Below are 15,449 nucleotides of genomic sequence, written 5' to 3' on the forward strand. Positions count from 1 at the left end.
TAAGAATTATATAGTATATTTATGTATATAGATTTTTTATATTTATATTACATATATAATTTATAGATATAGATATAGACAATTATTCAGTACACAGAATAGACTTTGGAATTATGGTGATCATAGTGATTTCTTTTTCACTGTCATCTGAAAAACTGAGATCTCGGGTTGGATCAGGTGACCTCAAGGGCCTGTCTGTGGAACCCATTTCAATATGTGAGCCTGTAGTCTCCATTTGGATTTTGGTGGAAAATGGTAGAATTGGTCATTTTACAGTCAACATGATTTTGCTTCTCTTAGAAGAATGGTTATATGGGTAGAAGAGGGGAAATTTGTCCCTGACCGATTTAAACTGTCTTTTGTTATCAGTTCTTTAATCTATTGACTCTCTCTTACAGGAGCTGGATTATGAACCATTTTGGCATTTTGCCTCCAGAAAAAAATTTCAACCTCAAAGTTACTGTGATTAAAATTATAAGTGATCCTTTAGCTTTCCCTGTCAGTTTGTGTTCCCAGAGTGTTCCCTTTTATAAAGCAGTTCAGTATACCACTTGCTTAGTGGAAGCATGCAATTGATGTAATGGCCGTTGTGACTTTTTACTTTCATAATATTCAATTGATAACTTGCTCTGACAAAAATATCCTGCTATAGTAATGTTTTAAAAGTTTATTTTCTACTGAAACAAAAAATTGGGGGCAGCTAGGTGGCGCAGTGAGTAGAGCACCGGCCCAGGAGTCAGGAGGACCAGAGTTCAAATCCAGCCTCAGACACTTGACACATGTACTAGCTGTGTGACATTGGGCAAGTCACTTAACCCCAATTGCCCTGCCAAAAACAAACAAACAAACAAACAAACAAAAAATTGTTTACCAGAGAAGACTGATGTGATTTCACGTAGCTATTCACATTTTTGTAGGACTTTATGGTTTACAAATGCTTTCTCCATAGCAACCCATTGGGATAGTATAATAAGCACAGTTTTCCTCATTTTACAGATGGGGAAATTGAGTTTTGGAGAATTTGTTCAATATCCCAGAGCTAGTAAGTGTCAAACACAGATTTCCCCGTGCTCAGGTTAGCATTCTTTCTGCGTATTAGGGAGTTCATTTCTTCCATTTCCATATAGCTGTAAGAATTTCTTTGAAGATTTTCTTGTGTTTATATGCATGTTATATATGCATCTTCTATTATTAATGAGAATATTACGTATAGCGAACAAAAAAATGTGCTGGATTGTCTGGATCATAGTGTGTGAGGCAGAGTAATGTATAATTAGTCTGGAAAGGTAGGCTGGAGCCAGATTAGGAGGGGCTTTAAACACCAACCCAAGCTTATCTTTTTTTTTTCCCAAGAGCCATTGGAGCTTGTTGAGTAGGGGAATAACCTGGTCAGGAATTTGTACTTTAAGAGTGTTTAGCCCTGTGTGTGGAGGATGCACTAGAAATGGCTGAGGCTGTTGCAGTTTTCCAAGCAAGAGATGTTGTGGAGGTAGAATAGACAAGGCTAGCCATCTCATTGGATGTGGTGAGTAAAAGAGAGCGAAGAGTTGAGGGTGACACCCAGGTTGTGAACCTGGATGACTGGAGTAATGGTGGTATTTTCCACAGAAATAAGGAATTCAGGAAGAGGAGTGGGTGGGGCAGGATGTTTTGGATGTGTTGAATTTGAGATGCCTATGGGATATCTCATTGAAGAAGTCTAATGGGTTCATTCAGAGAAAGACTGAATGCATATATAAATTGGGGGAATCATCTCTAAGAGATGCTAATTGAAGTCATGAGAGCTAATGAGATCACCAATAGAGTAAGTGTAGAGAAAGAAAAGAGAAATCAGGGCAAAGCTTAGAGTGGGGGGGGCGGAGGGGGGGTTAAGGGAAAGGACAAGATACTAAGACTTAGAAGGAATGGCCAGACTGGTAGGATAAGCGGGAGAGTAGAGTGTCATGAAAATGTGGGCAGGGGAATACCCGGGAGGAGGGAGTGGTCAGCAGTCTTAGGTGGTATAGAAAGGTCAAGGAGCAGGAGAACTGAGAAAAGGACATAACCTTGCGAGAACAGTTTCAGTTGAATGATGAGTTCAGAAGCCAGATGGCCAGAGGTTGAAAAATTAAGAGGAGAGGAAATGGAGACAATAAATAGAGAAAGCCTTTTCTAGGAATTTGCCTGTGAAAAGGAGAAATATAGGGTGTTAGCTAGCTTGAGGGGTTGGTAGGGTCAAATGAAGGGTGTTTTTAAGAATGAAGGAGACTTGGAGATATTTGGAGGCAGCAGAGGTAGAGCTAGCAGTTAAGGAGAGAGAGCAAATTAAAAAGAGGGTAGGGAGGATGATTATGGGGAGATGGGAGAGTATGGGGTAAAGATTAGCCCAAGTGGAGTTGGTTGGTGAGAAGGGCCCTGCCTTTGTTATACTGGAGCTACAAAGAATGGGGAATGATGGCATAGGGTTTTGAGGAGGGGGCTGGAGGGGAGAAGGGACTAACAGCCACTTAATTTCTCAGTGAAGTGTGAAGTGAGGCCCTCCTCTGAAGTGGGGGGTGGGGTGAATAGGGGGCTTGAAAGAAGAAAAGGTTTGCAACACAGCTGTGGGTAGTGAAATAAAGAGAATGGGGGGGGGAATGGGGAATAAAAGGATTGTCTCATGGCTGTGAGGATACATTAGATACCAGAGATTTGTAGTGAACCCGGTCAACAAGGTTGTGACTTTTTCTTTTGCTGTTCTGTGTGTGGGTGGGAGTGGGGAAGGTAGCTGGATAGTGGGGGTCAGCCAAGGTTATATAGTACTAAGGTATGTTTTTTTAAACTGACTTTTATTTTCTGGTCTACAGTCTCTCCTTCCCAATCCCCTCCCTGCCTCCTTTCCTCCTCTGCTCCCACTGAGAAAGCAAGAAAAATAAAACCCTTGTTGCAAACACTGTATATGTTTGTGTGTATATGTATGTATATGTGTGTATGTATGTACATATACACACACACATATAGTCAAGCAAGTATAGATATAGATAGTCTGTATATATATGTATGTGTGTATATATACACACCCACACCCACATATATACAGTCAAGCAAGACAAATTCCCACATTGGTCATCCTCCCCCCAAAACAAAAGAAAACACCTCAATCTGTATTCTGAATCTATCACCTCTCTGTCAGGAGGTGCGTAAAATGTTTCATCATCAATCCTCTGGAATTGTTGGTTGTATTTTTAAAGTAATACTTTATTTTTTCCCCAGTTACATGTAAAGATGATTTTAACATTCATGTTTAAAAATTGTTGAGTTCCAAATTTTCTCTCCCCTCCTGAGAGGGTAAGCAATTGCAGTCATGCAAAACATATTTCCATATTAGTCATGTTGTGAAAGAAGACACAGTTGGTCATTGTGTTGATCAGCACTCCTAAGTCCTGCAGAGTTGTTTATCTTCATAATACTGCTTTTATTGTGTGAATTATTCTGTTAACTCTGCATCAGTTCATACAAGTCTTCCCATGTTTCTCCAAAACCATTCACTTCATCAGTTCTTACCGCACAGTAGTATTCTGTTGCATACACATACCATGACTTGTTCAGCTACTTCCCAATTGATGGGCACCCCCTCAGTTTCCAGTTCTTTGCCACCACAAAAAAAGCTGTTATAAATCTTTTTCTATATATGAGTTCTTTTCCTCTTTAATCTCTTTTGGGTATAGACCTGGCAGTGATATCACTGGATCAAAGAGTATGAACAGTTTAGTAGCTGTTGAGGCATGGTTCCAAATTGCTTTCCAGGATGGTTGGGCCAATTTATAGCTTCACCAACAGTTCATTAGTGTACCCGTTTTCCCATAGCCCCTCTAGCATTTGTCATTTTCCCTTTTTATTGACTTAGCTAATCTGATAGGTATGAGGTGGAGTTTCAGAGTTCTTTTAATTTGCATTTATCTATTAGTGAATTATAGAGCATTTTTATATGACTATTCAAGTTTGGATTTCTTTGAAAACTGCCTATTCATATCCTTTGAGTATTTATTTATCAATTGGGAAATGGCTCTTGGTCTTATAAATTTGAATTGGTTTCCCATACTTCTTAGAAATGAGATCTTGATCAGAGAATTCAAGTTATAGTTTTAATGGCAAGATTGGGAAAGGAAGAAAATGAGGCTAGAGCAGAGGTGATGAATAGTTTGGGAGAGCACTGTGGGGTGGAGTGACTAGAGGTCCCAGTGAAGATGAAGAATAGGTTTAGGAGGAATGAGACATTGGAAGAGATGAAAGTTGTGGAGGTTGTGATCAGATTGAGGAATTTCAGAGTTCTTAAATCATAGAAGTAGAATTCTTTATGAGTGATGGTGAGATTAAAGGTTTGATGATCTCTGGGTGATTGAGGTGGAGTGAGGGTGGGAGTTAAGGTCTTTAGTAGTGTCACATCAGCACGTATATTCAGGTCTCCAAATACAAGGGAAGAAATTGATGTGAAGACTTAGCTCCTAAAGGCCCCTTTTCTACTTCTGGTTAGGCATCTATAGTTCCTTTAACTAACTGTGGTAATGGCCTGTTTTTTTAGTCTTCTCATCACCCTGAATCACCCTCCTCGACCTATTACACCTTGTCAGTGTCTTTTTTCAAATGTATTTTCCCAGAAATGAACAAAATATTCCAGCTGTGCTCTGAACAAGGCAGAGTACATCAGGACTATTATGTTCCTAATTCTGGACACTGTGTTTCTGTTAATGTGTTTTAAAAATCACATTAGTCTTTTGGCTGCCACATCATACTATTGACTCATTGAACTTATTGTCCATTACAACTCCATCTTTTTCACATGAACTCTCTTGTCTAGTTACATTTACTCTATGTTTGTATTGTTGGTTTTTAAAAATCCAAATGTTGGGTTTTGTATTCATCCATCTTCGACTTCAATTTTCTAGATAGATTTGGTCCTTAACAATAGTGGGTCCTGATTCTGTCATTCGGTGCCATAACTGTCTCCCAGTTTTGTGGCATCTGCAAATTTGATAAGTATGCCATCTTACCCTTTATCCAAGTATTGGTAAGAATATCAACAGACTGACACCCAAGACAGATCCCCTTTCTTTATATTCTTGTGCTTTTGATCAAGTAGCAGAAGGACGTCCCTTCATTGGCCTTCCAAACTTTGGTGGTAGCCTAAGTGTTTTTCTTCATTGAAGGTCAGTAGATTCAAAGAAGGATGTGTTGGAGAAGAACATGAGCTAGCTAAAATAGATTTGGGGAGAGTAGAAATTTTATTAGAGATAAAATATTAAATGTTAAGTCCTACATTTGGGGTTTAAAATGTTACACGTACAGGATAGAGGAAGCATGACTAGATAAGTTTCTTTTTACATGAAAAAGATTGAGACTGCCAATTCAGTATGTGTCAATAATGTTGATGACAGTCAAAAAAAACTCAAGATGTTGTAATAAGAGTGATGTCCAGAATGAGGGAGGTAATTCTTCTGCTGACCATATCCCTGGTTAGATCATATCAACGCCCTCCAATTGCACCCGAGGCTACTACCAACCCCCCTCTCCTCATTCCAGCACCTCTTCTCCCCGCCCTCCGGGGAATAGCACCCACTTTGGGAACCTATTAAGTTGGAAGTAGGCAGCAAGCTCAGTGGAGATGATTCCAGAAGGGTAGTGTAGATAAATGGGGAGAGGATTGTGATTGTTCTATGACTTGGAAATAGCATTTTGTTTTCCTGTGTCTTAAAAGATGCACCATAGTAACAGTGCTTTTATTTGATTATGATTTCCTGTAGGATAATTTTACAAAGCTTGAAAGGCTTTCCTTGGTCCCTGTTTGGGTTACAGTAGGTCACTGTCAAAGTGCCTAATTATTCAGTGTTTAAATTTCAGGCAAGGGAAAGAAGAAGCTGAGCCTTTCCATTTTCTTTTTCTGCCATCATGTACCAGTCATTTTTCTCCTTCCCTAATCTTCCTTCAAATATCCCACAAACACATAAGCTTAAAAGAACTATAAGGGGTCATTTATCTAGGAAATCTGCATTCCCCTATGATTGCAAGCTCATTCATTATAGAAATGCAGGGTATCAACTGTGTTTTTTCTTCAGCTCTTGCATATAATTAATGTTTGCTGAATTGAATCATGTTGTTTAGTCCCTTCATTTTATTTTATTGTGTTTTTAAATTCAGTTTTATTTTATTTTCAGTTTCAAATTCTTTCCCTCCCTCCACCCCTCCATTATCCATTGAGAAGGCAAGAAATATGATACCCATTACACATATGAAATCATGCAAAACATCTCCAGTTAGCCATGGTGGGGTGGGGGTGGGGGGAGAGAAGGGGACAAGAAAAAGAGAGAAAAAATATGCTTCAATATGCACTCTTGAGTCCATCAGTTGTGTTTGTAGGGGTGGATAACGTTTTACCATGAGTCCTTTGAAATTATAGTGATCCACCTTAGTCTTTCACAGTTGATTATTTTTACAATATTGTTGTTACTGTGTAAATTGTTTTTCTGAAACCATTCTTGTCATCATTTTTTACAGCATAATGTTTTCCATTAGAGAAACTTGCAAAGATTCCCCCCTGCCATTTTCCTTCTTTTCATCTAATTTTGGCTGCATTGGTTTTGTTTATGCAAAATCTTTATAATTTTATGTAATCAAAATTATCCAATTTACCTCCTGTGAACCTCTGTATCTTATTTGGTGATGAACTCTTCCCCATCCATAGATCTGACAAGTAACTACTTCCATGCTCCACCAATTTGCTTATGATGTTACCCTATATATGTCTAGGTCATGCACCCATTTTTTAGCTGATCTGGGTGTACAGTGTGAGATGTTGGTCTATGTCTGGTTTCTGCCAGACTACTTTTCCAATTTTCCCAGTAATTTTTATCAAATGGTGAGTTCTTGCCCCAATAGCTTGGAGCTTTGAGTTCACCAAATGCTAGGTTCCTGTGTTCATTTGTTTCTGGTATATTGTGCCCTTATTTTATAAATAGGGAAACTGAGGCTCAGAGGGGGAAAAATCACGTGAGCAATAAATGGCAGTCCTGAAGCTCAAACCTAGATCTTTTGGCTCTAAGTCAAGTACTTTTTTCCTTCTACTATTCCTCAAGTACCTCTTTCCTTCTACTATTCCATACTACCTCTCACTACAATAAAAGAGGATGTTCTGTAGAGTTTGTGCTTATGGGATTTCACTTATATTAAATCTAGTGTTTTTTCTTCATAAAAAATTGGATTCCTTAATTGTAGATAAGCTTAAACTGAACTAAATCAGGAACAAATTGTTTATCTTTACAAACTTTTGGTTAAATTTAGGACTTTTGGGATTACTGAAAAGGAAAGAAAAGATGAAAAGTATTACAGTGATCCAGTGAGTGATGAAAGAAACATGAAGGTACTGTATTTAATTTTTATAGTATACAGATTAGTGTGCATAGTCAGTACTAGATTAGAGCTAGAAAATATTAGAATTTATTTTATAGTATATGCTGTTTATAAAATAGTTAAGAAAATTGAGATCCTACTTTTGTCTAACTATTTTACCTATAGGACTCTACTAAGTTGGTATACTTCATCTACATCTTTTTTAAGGCATATTTGTAGAAACTATTATTTGAAATGATAACTAAATATTTGCTAAGGTATTGAGGTTGGTTTGGTGAATTCACTTTTAGGTAAGCAGTGATATATCATATCCCATTATAACAAACTCCATGGGGCACCCACCTCTTTGTAAGAATTTTATTATTACATTTTATTTATTTTACAAACATTTATCATTCTCTCTTACTATCCTCCCTTTCCCACCCGCATTGCAGAATAACAAAAAAAGAAAAACTAAACACAACAAATATTAGTCTAACAAATCTCCATGTTGGCTATGTCTAAAAATGAATGTTTCATTACTCATTTTACATCCATGGCAAGAGGTGGGAAGTATGCTTCATCTTCAATCCTCTAGCATCATGGTTTATCATCAGAGTTCTAAAGTCTTTCAAAATTGTCTTTCTCTTTACTGTTGTTATCATTGTATAAATTATTCTCCTTATTCCTCTCATTTCGCTCTGCATCAGTTCATATAGTTCTTCCCAGTATCCTCTGGAACTGTCCATTTCATCATTTCTTACACACAGTAATATTCCATTATATCCATATACGTAATTTGTTTAGCCAGTCTCCAACAGGTACTCCTCTAGTTTCTAGTTTTTTGCTTCTGTGAAAAGAGCTGCTGTAAATATGTTTGTCCATATAGGTCCTTTTCCTTTTTATTTCATCTCTTTGGGGTCTAGGCCTAGTAGTGGTATAGCCGGGTCAAAAGGCATGAACACTTTAGTAATTTTTTGGTCATAGTTTCAAATCACTTTTCCAGAATGGCTGGACTAATTCACAGTTCCACAAACACTTCATTAGTATGCCGGTTTTCCCACAGCCCTTCCAGCATTTGTCATTTTCCTCTTTTGTCAGAATTTTGATTTAAAAAGAGCATTGACAACAATATAAATGGAAAGAACAAAGCAATGGAAGATGAATGCTAGGCTATTATAATGACCAGGCCTGGCTCTGAAGAAGAGATGAGAAAGCACCTCTCACTCCTCCATTGTAGTAGAACATTGCATATGTTGTTATGCTTTTTTGATGCGTTGCTTAAGAGTATTGCTCCTGTAGCCTGTCCTTACTTCCCCCTCTGGTTAGAACTGTCCTGAAGAGGATAGTGAAAAATTTGAAACACATTTGATGAAAGGGAGAGAGATAATCTAAGCAAATTCCATTTCACTTTGAAGGAGACATCAAATAATATGCCTTTCTCTCTCTTTCCCCCCCTCCCCCCCTCTCCCTCTCCCTCTCCCTCCTGTCCATCCTTCCTTCCTTCCTTCCTTCCTTCCTTCCTTCCTTCCCCTCTCCCTAGTTGCCAAGCTCTTGTTTATTAGTTTGAAGAGCAGTTTGAGTACTGTGGGTGGAGTTTTTTCTGGCCAAGGTCATTGGATACATAGAATTATGAGGTATAGTCAGAATGGTCTAGTGTAATGGTAGCAAACTCAAATAGAGATCCTTGTGGGCTGCATATTGAGTTAGAAGACCACAAATTTACATTATCTATGTTGTATTGTACTTTTATTTATTTTGTTAAATATTTCCCAGTGACATTTTAATCTGGCTTGGGAGGGCCAGGAGTGGATGGACTGCCAGACTAGCTGTGTGATCATGGGTGTCATTGAATTTCTGAGTGTTTTCTCATCCAGTAGGCATAAGAGCTAAAAGGGACCTTAGAAATCTTCTCATTCAACTTGCTTATGTTGCTAATGAGGAAACTGAAGCCCAGAAAGTGTAACTGACTTGCATATAGGAAAGATACTAAGCCAGTGCGGTTGGGCTTCAAATCCAGCTCTTAATTCTGTCTGAAACACTTCCCACGTCACCTCCTTCAGTGTTTGAGCTAGAGAAGGACATGAGGAACTGAAAGACAGTTATCATCTGTGGGAACTAAAAACAGAGCTGAGAGTAGTCCTGCTCTCCCTAGCCGCCTGATTACCAAAGCGTTCTGGGACCCTTGGCATGGACTTTTTGTTTTATATCATTGACATTTTCCTGTTACCAAGGTTTTCATGGCACACTGATTTCAAGAAGTATCTCCAGTCTGTCCAGTTCCAAGAATTTGCACTTCCCTTGGCTTTTTGAATAAAATTTCACCATTGTGAAAGACAGCTAGTAGAGTGGTAGACAACTTCTTACAAAACCCCAGGCTCAGACCTCTCACTTTGTGACTGGTCAAATCTCCTAACCTCTCTGGACCTCAGGCAACTCTGGAATTTGGAAGACTTAAGTTATTGATAGGTTATAGTGTACATCTGAATTGAAAGGAAAGAGGAAGGGAAGGGAATAAGCATTTCTATGGCACCCACTAAGGGCCAGGCACTGTGTTGAGAGCTTTTACAAATATCTCATTTGATAGAACAATCCTTGAAAGGGACCTGAAGTGTTGGGATGCCCTTAAATCACCAGTGTTAGAAATTAGTAATATATGTAGGCGCACATCTGCACACATACATAGAAATCAAAAGAAAGATGAATTTACTCAGAATTATGGGAATTTACTCAGAATTATGATTAATTATGAAAGTTTCATAAATGAGACTGCCTTTCTGCAGGCAAGGCTTAGAAAAGAAAATTTGGCACTTTTGTATATGCTAACAGTATTTTAATGCCTTCTTTTCTCATCCTACTTGACTTTATCTAACATTTGAAGAACTGGTGGGATTTGTATTGGTGATGGAACTGCTATTTTGGAGAGGGAGGGAATGTTTATGGGAATGGTTTTTTTCAACCTGTCTTTTTTACGAGGGAAAAAAATTCCCCTCCCTACCTGGCTTTAGAAAGAAAAGGATAATGAGGGGGGGTGAGTAGGTAGAGGGGAGAGTCTGAAAGAGAATAGATAAGTCTGGTTTTATCAAATGATCTAAGGTCTCTCTAGTGTCAGTACCATTCAGTTCTTTGTAAGGTAAAGATAGTGCTTCAGGAAACAGGGAAGGGTCAACACAAGCAGTATAAGGTTAGGGAACCTTTCCCCTCTCAGCAGCAGACTTGGAACATTTACTGGTGTAGATGCTAATGTTAATTTGGGGTTTTGTTAGAATTAAAATGACATTTTTTTCTCCTTAGCTCTTTTTTTGGGAGGGGAGATGTTTTATTTAGTGTTTAGGTAGATCTTATGCCTTCTTGAATGCGATTGATTTAGTTACTAATGTCACCAAAAGGGCCAAGAATCGTTGTGTTTCTGTGCCTGATTCAATGACTCTTGGTGATTACTGCCATTTTGAGTTCTCTCTTGTTGACTCGGGGAGAAGACAGAAAAACCACAGTGAGGTTCTTGTTTAAGAACAAATTCTAGTTTAAGTTGTGGCACAAATCAGTAAAAGGAGAGAAGCAGATCACTTGAAGATGAACCCTTTCATGTGACTTGGAATTTGTGGAAGTGGCCTGCCATCCACGTACCAGCTTCTGCCTGGGATTTGGCAACATTTTGTCATGGTGGGTTATTTACTGACTTCAGTTTATTTCAGCTTGATTTTTTTTTTTTTTAATTTAACTTTCTTGGTGGTAAGAGAGCAGTAAACCAGTAACTACTCCCAAACTCCTCTGCCCTGGTTAGGTAGAATGCTGAAGGACATCCCTGAGTATTCTTGACAGTTCTCTTTGTCTCTGTCAGTGTTCAAGGCAGATGAGTAGTACCCCAAGTTACTCACTAGTTGTATTGCCTGTGGAAGCTTCAGTGAATGTCTTAAGAGCATCATTAGTGTGCCTGCCCTTGGCTTCTGTTGGGAAGAAGTAGAGAATTGGGGGGTTGGTAGAAAGTACTACATAATAAGAGGTAAAGGCGATGGAGCAGTAGTCAGCCTATTTTAGAGAGCAGGAAGGTGGAGATAAAAGCCTAGAATGTGAGTAATGGCAATGAGACGGGGTGCGTGGTATCTAGGCTGACATCTTATGTAATCATCTTGTTTTTGGAACTTTATTTTCTCGACAAATACTCTGGTGATTTTTTGATCTGTCTTAGTCAGGTAATCAGTAGAACTGAAGGGAACCTTACAGATTACATCAGGTCTGTGTCCAAGGAGGTTCAGGGAATTGTCCAACCGCCACAACTACTTCATATCAAGCCTTTTGACACACGTCTTGTTTGATTTAAAAAAAAAAAACAAAAAACCTTTTCTACTGAAAAAATAACACAAAGCTATAGAATTACTTAGTTGGCTTTTGGAGGCGGGAGAGAAGGGGGCAGAGAATCCAGAACTGTCATTTCATCACTGTGGGAGACTCCTGGTGTAGAAACTCCTTCCTTGGAAACAGACGAGCAGCTCACATAACATATAGTCTTAGGGAATTGCTTGAGATACAGGTTCACTGACTTGTCCAGGGTCATATAATCAGTATTGTGTCAGCTGCAGGACATTCACCACAACTTCCTGGCTCCCTCTGGCCCCTGCCTAAGTACAAGTGCTTAGTAACATACTCAAAGCTAATTCAGATCAAACCATTCAAGTGTTATCAGTTGGGTATTGAAAAAAGCCATCATAATTGTCAGATAAAAATTTTTGCCTTGGAAATAACTACCTTTGGGTGCTGGAAGTTAAAAAATATTTCATTAAGCTACTGTAAACACATACGCAACTGGTGGCTTAGTGGATAGAGCACTGGGCCGGGAGTCAGGAAGACCTGAGTTCAAATCCAGCCTCAGACACTTCCTAGCTATGTGACCCTAGGCAAGTCCCTTAATCTCTGCCTGACAAAATGGGTCTACTGGATAAGGAAATGGCAAACTACTCCAGTTATCATTGCCAAGAAAATCCCAAATGGGATCATGAAAGGTTGGACACGACTGAAACAACTGAACAACAAAACCCTTGGTATCATGAGTTGTGTTAAAAGGTTGAGTCAGGTCTCAGATTCAACAAGGTTTCCAATTTTTGTGCCTTATTATTTTAAGCGTTTTGTATAAGTATAACAGGTTGTCTTAAACGGCACTATTCATTTCTATTCTAGCTACATTTTTTTGTGCTTTATGGATAAAGTTTATATACTAAAATAATGAAATCAGCTGTGATCTCATCTATTCAGATGTTCTTTCCAGTGCCACAGATTGAAACTCTTCCATGTTTGCCCACCCTCTCTTGTCCGTACCCTGCCAGAAGTTTATGATGTGGGTTCATTCAGTGTGTTCACATTTTATCCTGCCATTGTGAAGATACCATAGACCACTCAAGCTACCCACATAGCTTTCTTAGTTCTCATTAACTCCTTTCTGAGCCTCTGCTTCAAGTGGGATATCACTTGTCAATCTGTATCCGATGAGTTAACTTTCATGTTTTTTCCTGTGAACTTTTTTTTATGGCAACTCTGACCTTCTCTGTTTTGGAAAAATTCCAGATATCGGAGCTTGGAGGAAAGAGAAGCAAAGTGCACAGCGTGTTGTGGCAGTTGAATGATGCTTAAGTTACCTTGATCTCTTATTTTCAGAGGTAATTTCTTCCAGACTTAACAAATATGCTATGTCCTAAATATTTTCTGAATTTATTTGTACATGTTTTCAAATTCTGTTTAATGAACTGTGATCCAACTAGGCTACTGACCATGATTAATATATACACATACTACCAGGTCTCTCCAAGCCCTATAACCCAATTATATGCCCCCAAGGCCATTGTACATGGTGTAGGAAGATCTAAAATGCTATGCTCTTAGTAATGATAAAAAATAGTAATAATCAGCCTAATTTGTATTAGCATATGACAGGGACTATAAGTGAAATTATGGGCAGCCCCAGGTGGCACAATAGAGTGCTGGGCCTGAAGTCAGGAAGACTCATCTGAGTTCGAATCTGGCCTCAGACACTTACTAGCTGTGTGACCCTGGGCAAGTCACTTAACTCTGTTTGCTTCGGTTTCATCATCTGTAAAGTGAGCTGGAGAAGGAAATGGCAAACCATTCCAGTATCTCTGCCAAGAAAACCCCAAATGGGGTCAAAAAGAGTCGGACAAGGCTGAAATGACTGAACAACAATAAAAGAAATTAAGGTCACTATGCTAGCATTTCAAAATTCAAGGTGAATTAAATTTGTATTGAGATTTAGACATAACATTGGCATAATTTCATTTGATTTTCTTACTGATTTAAATTTGAAGTGGATTGGGAGGCATAGTATTTTGATAGTAGCTCACCTTTATGTGTATCATGTTCCTTACAACAACCCTATAACATATATGGTTCAGGTATTGTTTTACATTTTACAAGAGGAAATAAGCTAAGTTAAATGGTATGCCCATTATGTCCTAGCTAGTAAACTTCAGAGCTGGGTCTCAAACCCCAGGCCTTCTGCTCATTCTTCTGCATTAGTTTGGTTCACCACATGACAGGCCTTAACCTAATCACTATTGGAAGGTTATCCATGAATGCGAGATAGACACTGATCTGGCAGCTTGTTCTCTAGTGGATTCTATTTATAAAATAGTTCTGGTAAAATGTACAAAAAGACAACTTAAAAGATTCCTTCCCCCTCCCCCCCCCCCAAGAACAACAACAGGTTTAACAAGTGGTTTGGCTTGGCTTTGGACCGCTAAGCCCCCCTGCAAAAAAGTGTTTTGGTTCTCTCAATTACGTGTTTAAGAGTTTTGTCATTTGGAAGCTCTCTGAAGAGGAGTAAACACAATAGAAAGACCGCAAGGAAAGAGTAAGGTGGAACAGTGTCAAATCGATGACTGTAAAGGAATGTCTTTCATAACTTTGTTGTCTTATGTGTTGGGTGTTTCAGTCACAATCATCATAATCATCATATCTATCATTTTGATAGTACTTTAAGGTTTGCAAAGCAATTTACAAATGTTGCCTCATTTTATCCTCACAACAACCCTAGGAGGTAGGTGCTATTATTATGAGCCCTAAACTGGAGCAAAGAGAGGTTAAGTGACTTGCCCAGGGCCACCCAGCTAGCAAGTGTCAGAGGCAGCATTTGAACTCAGGTCTTCCTGATTTCAAGTCCTATGCTCTGTCTCTTATATCTAGCTGTCTCTATTCTGATCTCACTTCCTTCACTTCAGTCTTTTTTTTTTGCAGGGGGGAAGGCTGGGCAATTGGGGTTAAGTGACTTGCCCAAGGTCACACAGCTAGTAAATGTGTCAAATGTATGAGGCCGGATTTGAACTCAGCTCCTCCTGACTCCAGGGCCAGTGCTCTATTCACTGCGCCACCTAGCTGCCCCTTTCACTTCAGTCTTAACCCTGTAGCTGACTAATTCAACCATATACCGTCTTCTAAACTTGATTCTATGGCCCCTTTATCCTGTCACCAGTCATGCCTTGGAAAACCCTGACCCTAGGTTACCCCCACCATCTGTCTTCTCATTCCTTACTCACATACTGCCGAATGGCACTGGACAAAGTTCTGTGATCATGCCACTTAGACCCATTCCAAATTAATGCCCTCAAATTGAGCTTTTACTGCTACCTGACAGTTCTTTTATTCTTCTATTCCTATGGGGATAGAGAATCGGCTTCAGAAGAATGAGGTAAGAATTTGAAGGATAGGATGTTGTAGTCAGATGAAAAATATCTGAGTTTTGAATCATGGCTATAGAACAGTTAGTAGGGATGGTCACATCAAGAGTCTGAATATCCCTTTTTGTTATGGCTGAGGCATAGTTCTTCATTTATGTCTTACAGCCTGCATATGCCCTCCATTGCCCTGAGTGAGCCTCATTTTTAATTATTTTGAGACTGTTGATTCACAGTCAAACACAATCACCAGTAGAATTTTGGTATTAAAAAGATGAAAACTTGTTTCACAGAAAAAGTTGGGGATCATTAAAGGGGTTTTGCACGTCCCCAAAGGCAGTAATCCAGCTGGCTCTCATCCTCATTGATTTTGGACCCAATTCTCTGTTGTCCCTTTTCTGTGCCTGTTGAAGATGTAGATAGATAGAC

The 15,449-nt window shown here is 39.0% G+C and overlaps 1 protein-coding gene across 2 annotated transcripts in view; it reads left to right on the top strand.

The window, feature by feature from the left end:
* The window catches only part of RLIM (ring finger protein, LIM domain interacting), a 32,755-nt gene that overhangs the window by 3,463 nt on the left and 13,843 nt on the right, over positions 1–15,449 (top strand). For both annotated transcript variants that reach the window (XM_036739947.1, XM_036739949.1), the window contains exon 2: positions 12,901–12,992. The gene's annotated coding sequence lies outside the window, so the exon portion shown is untranslated. The remainder of the gene's footprint in view (positions 1–12,900; positions 12,993–15,449) is intronic.

This window comes from Trichosurus vulpecula, chromosome X (assembly GCF_011100635.1).
Source record: "Trichosurus vulpecula isolate mTriVul1 chromosome X, mTriVul1.pri, whole genome shotgun sequence".
In the NCBI taxonomy this organism is placed as follows: Eukaryota; Metazoa; Chordata; class Mammalia; order Diprotodontia; family Phalangeridae; genus Trichosurus; species Trichosurus vulpecula.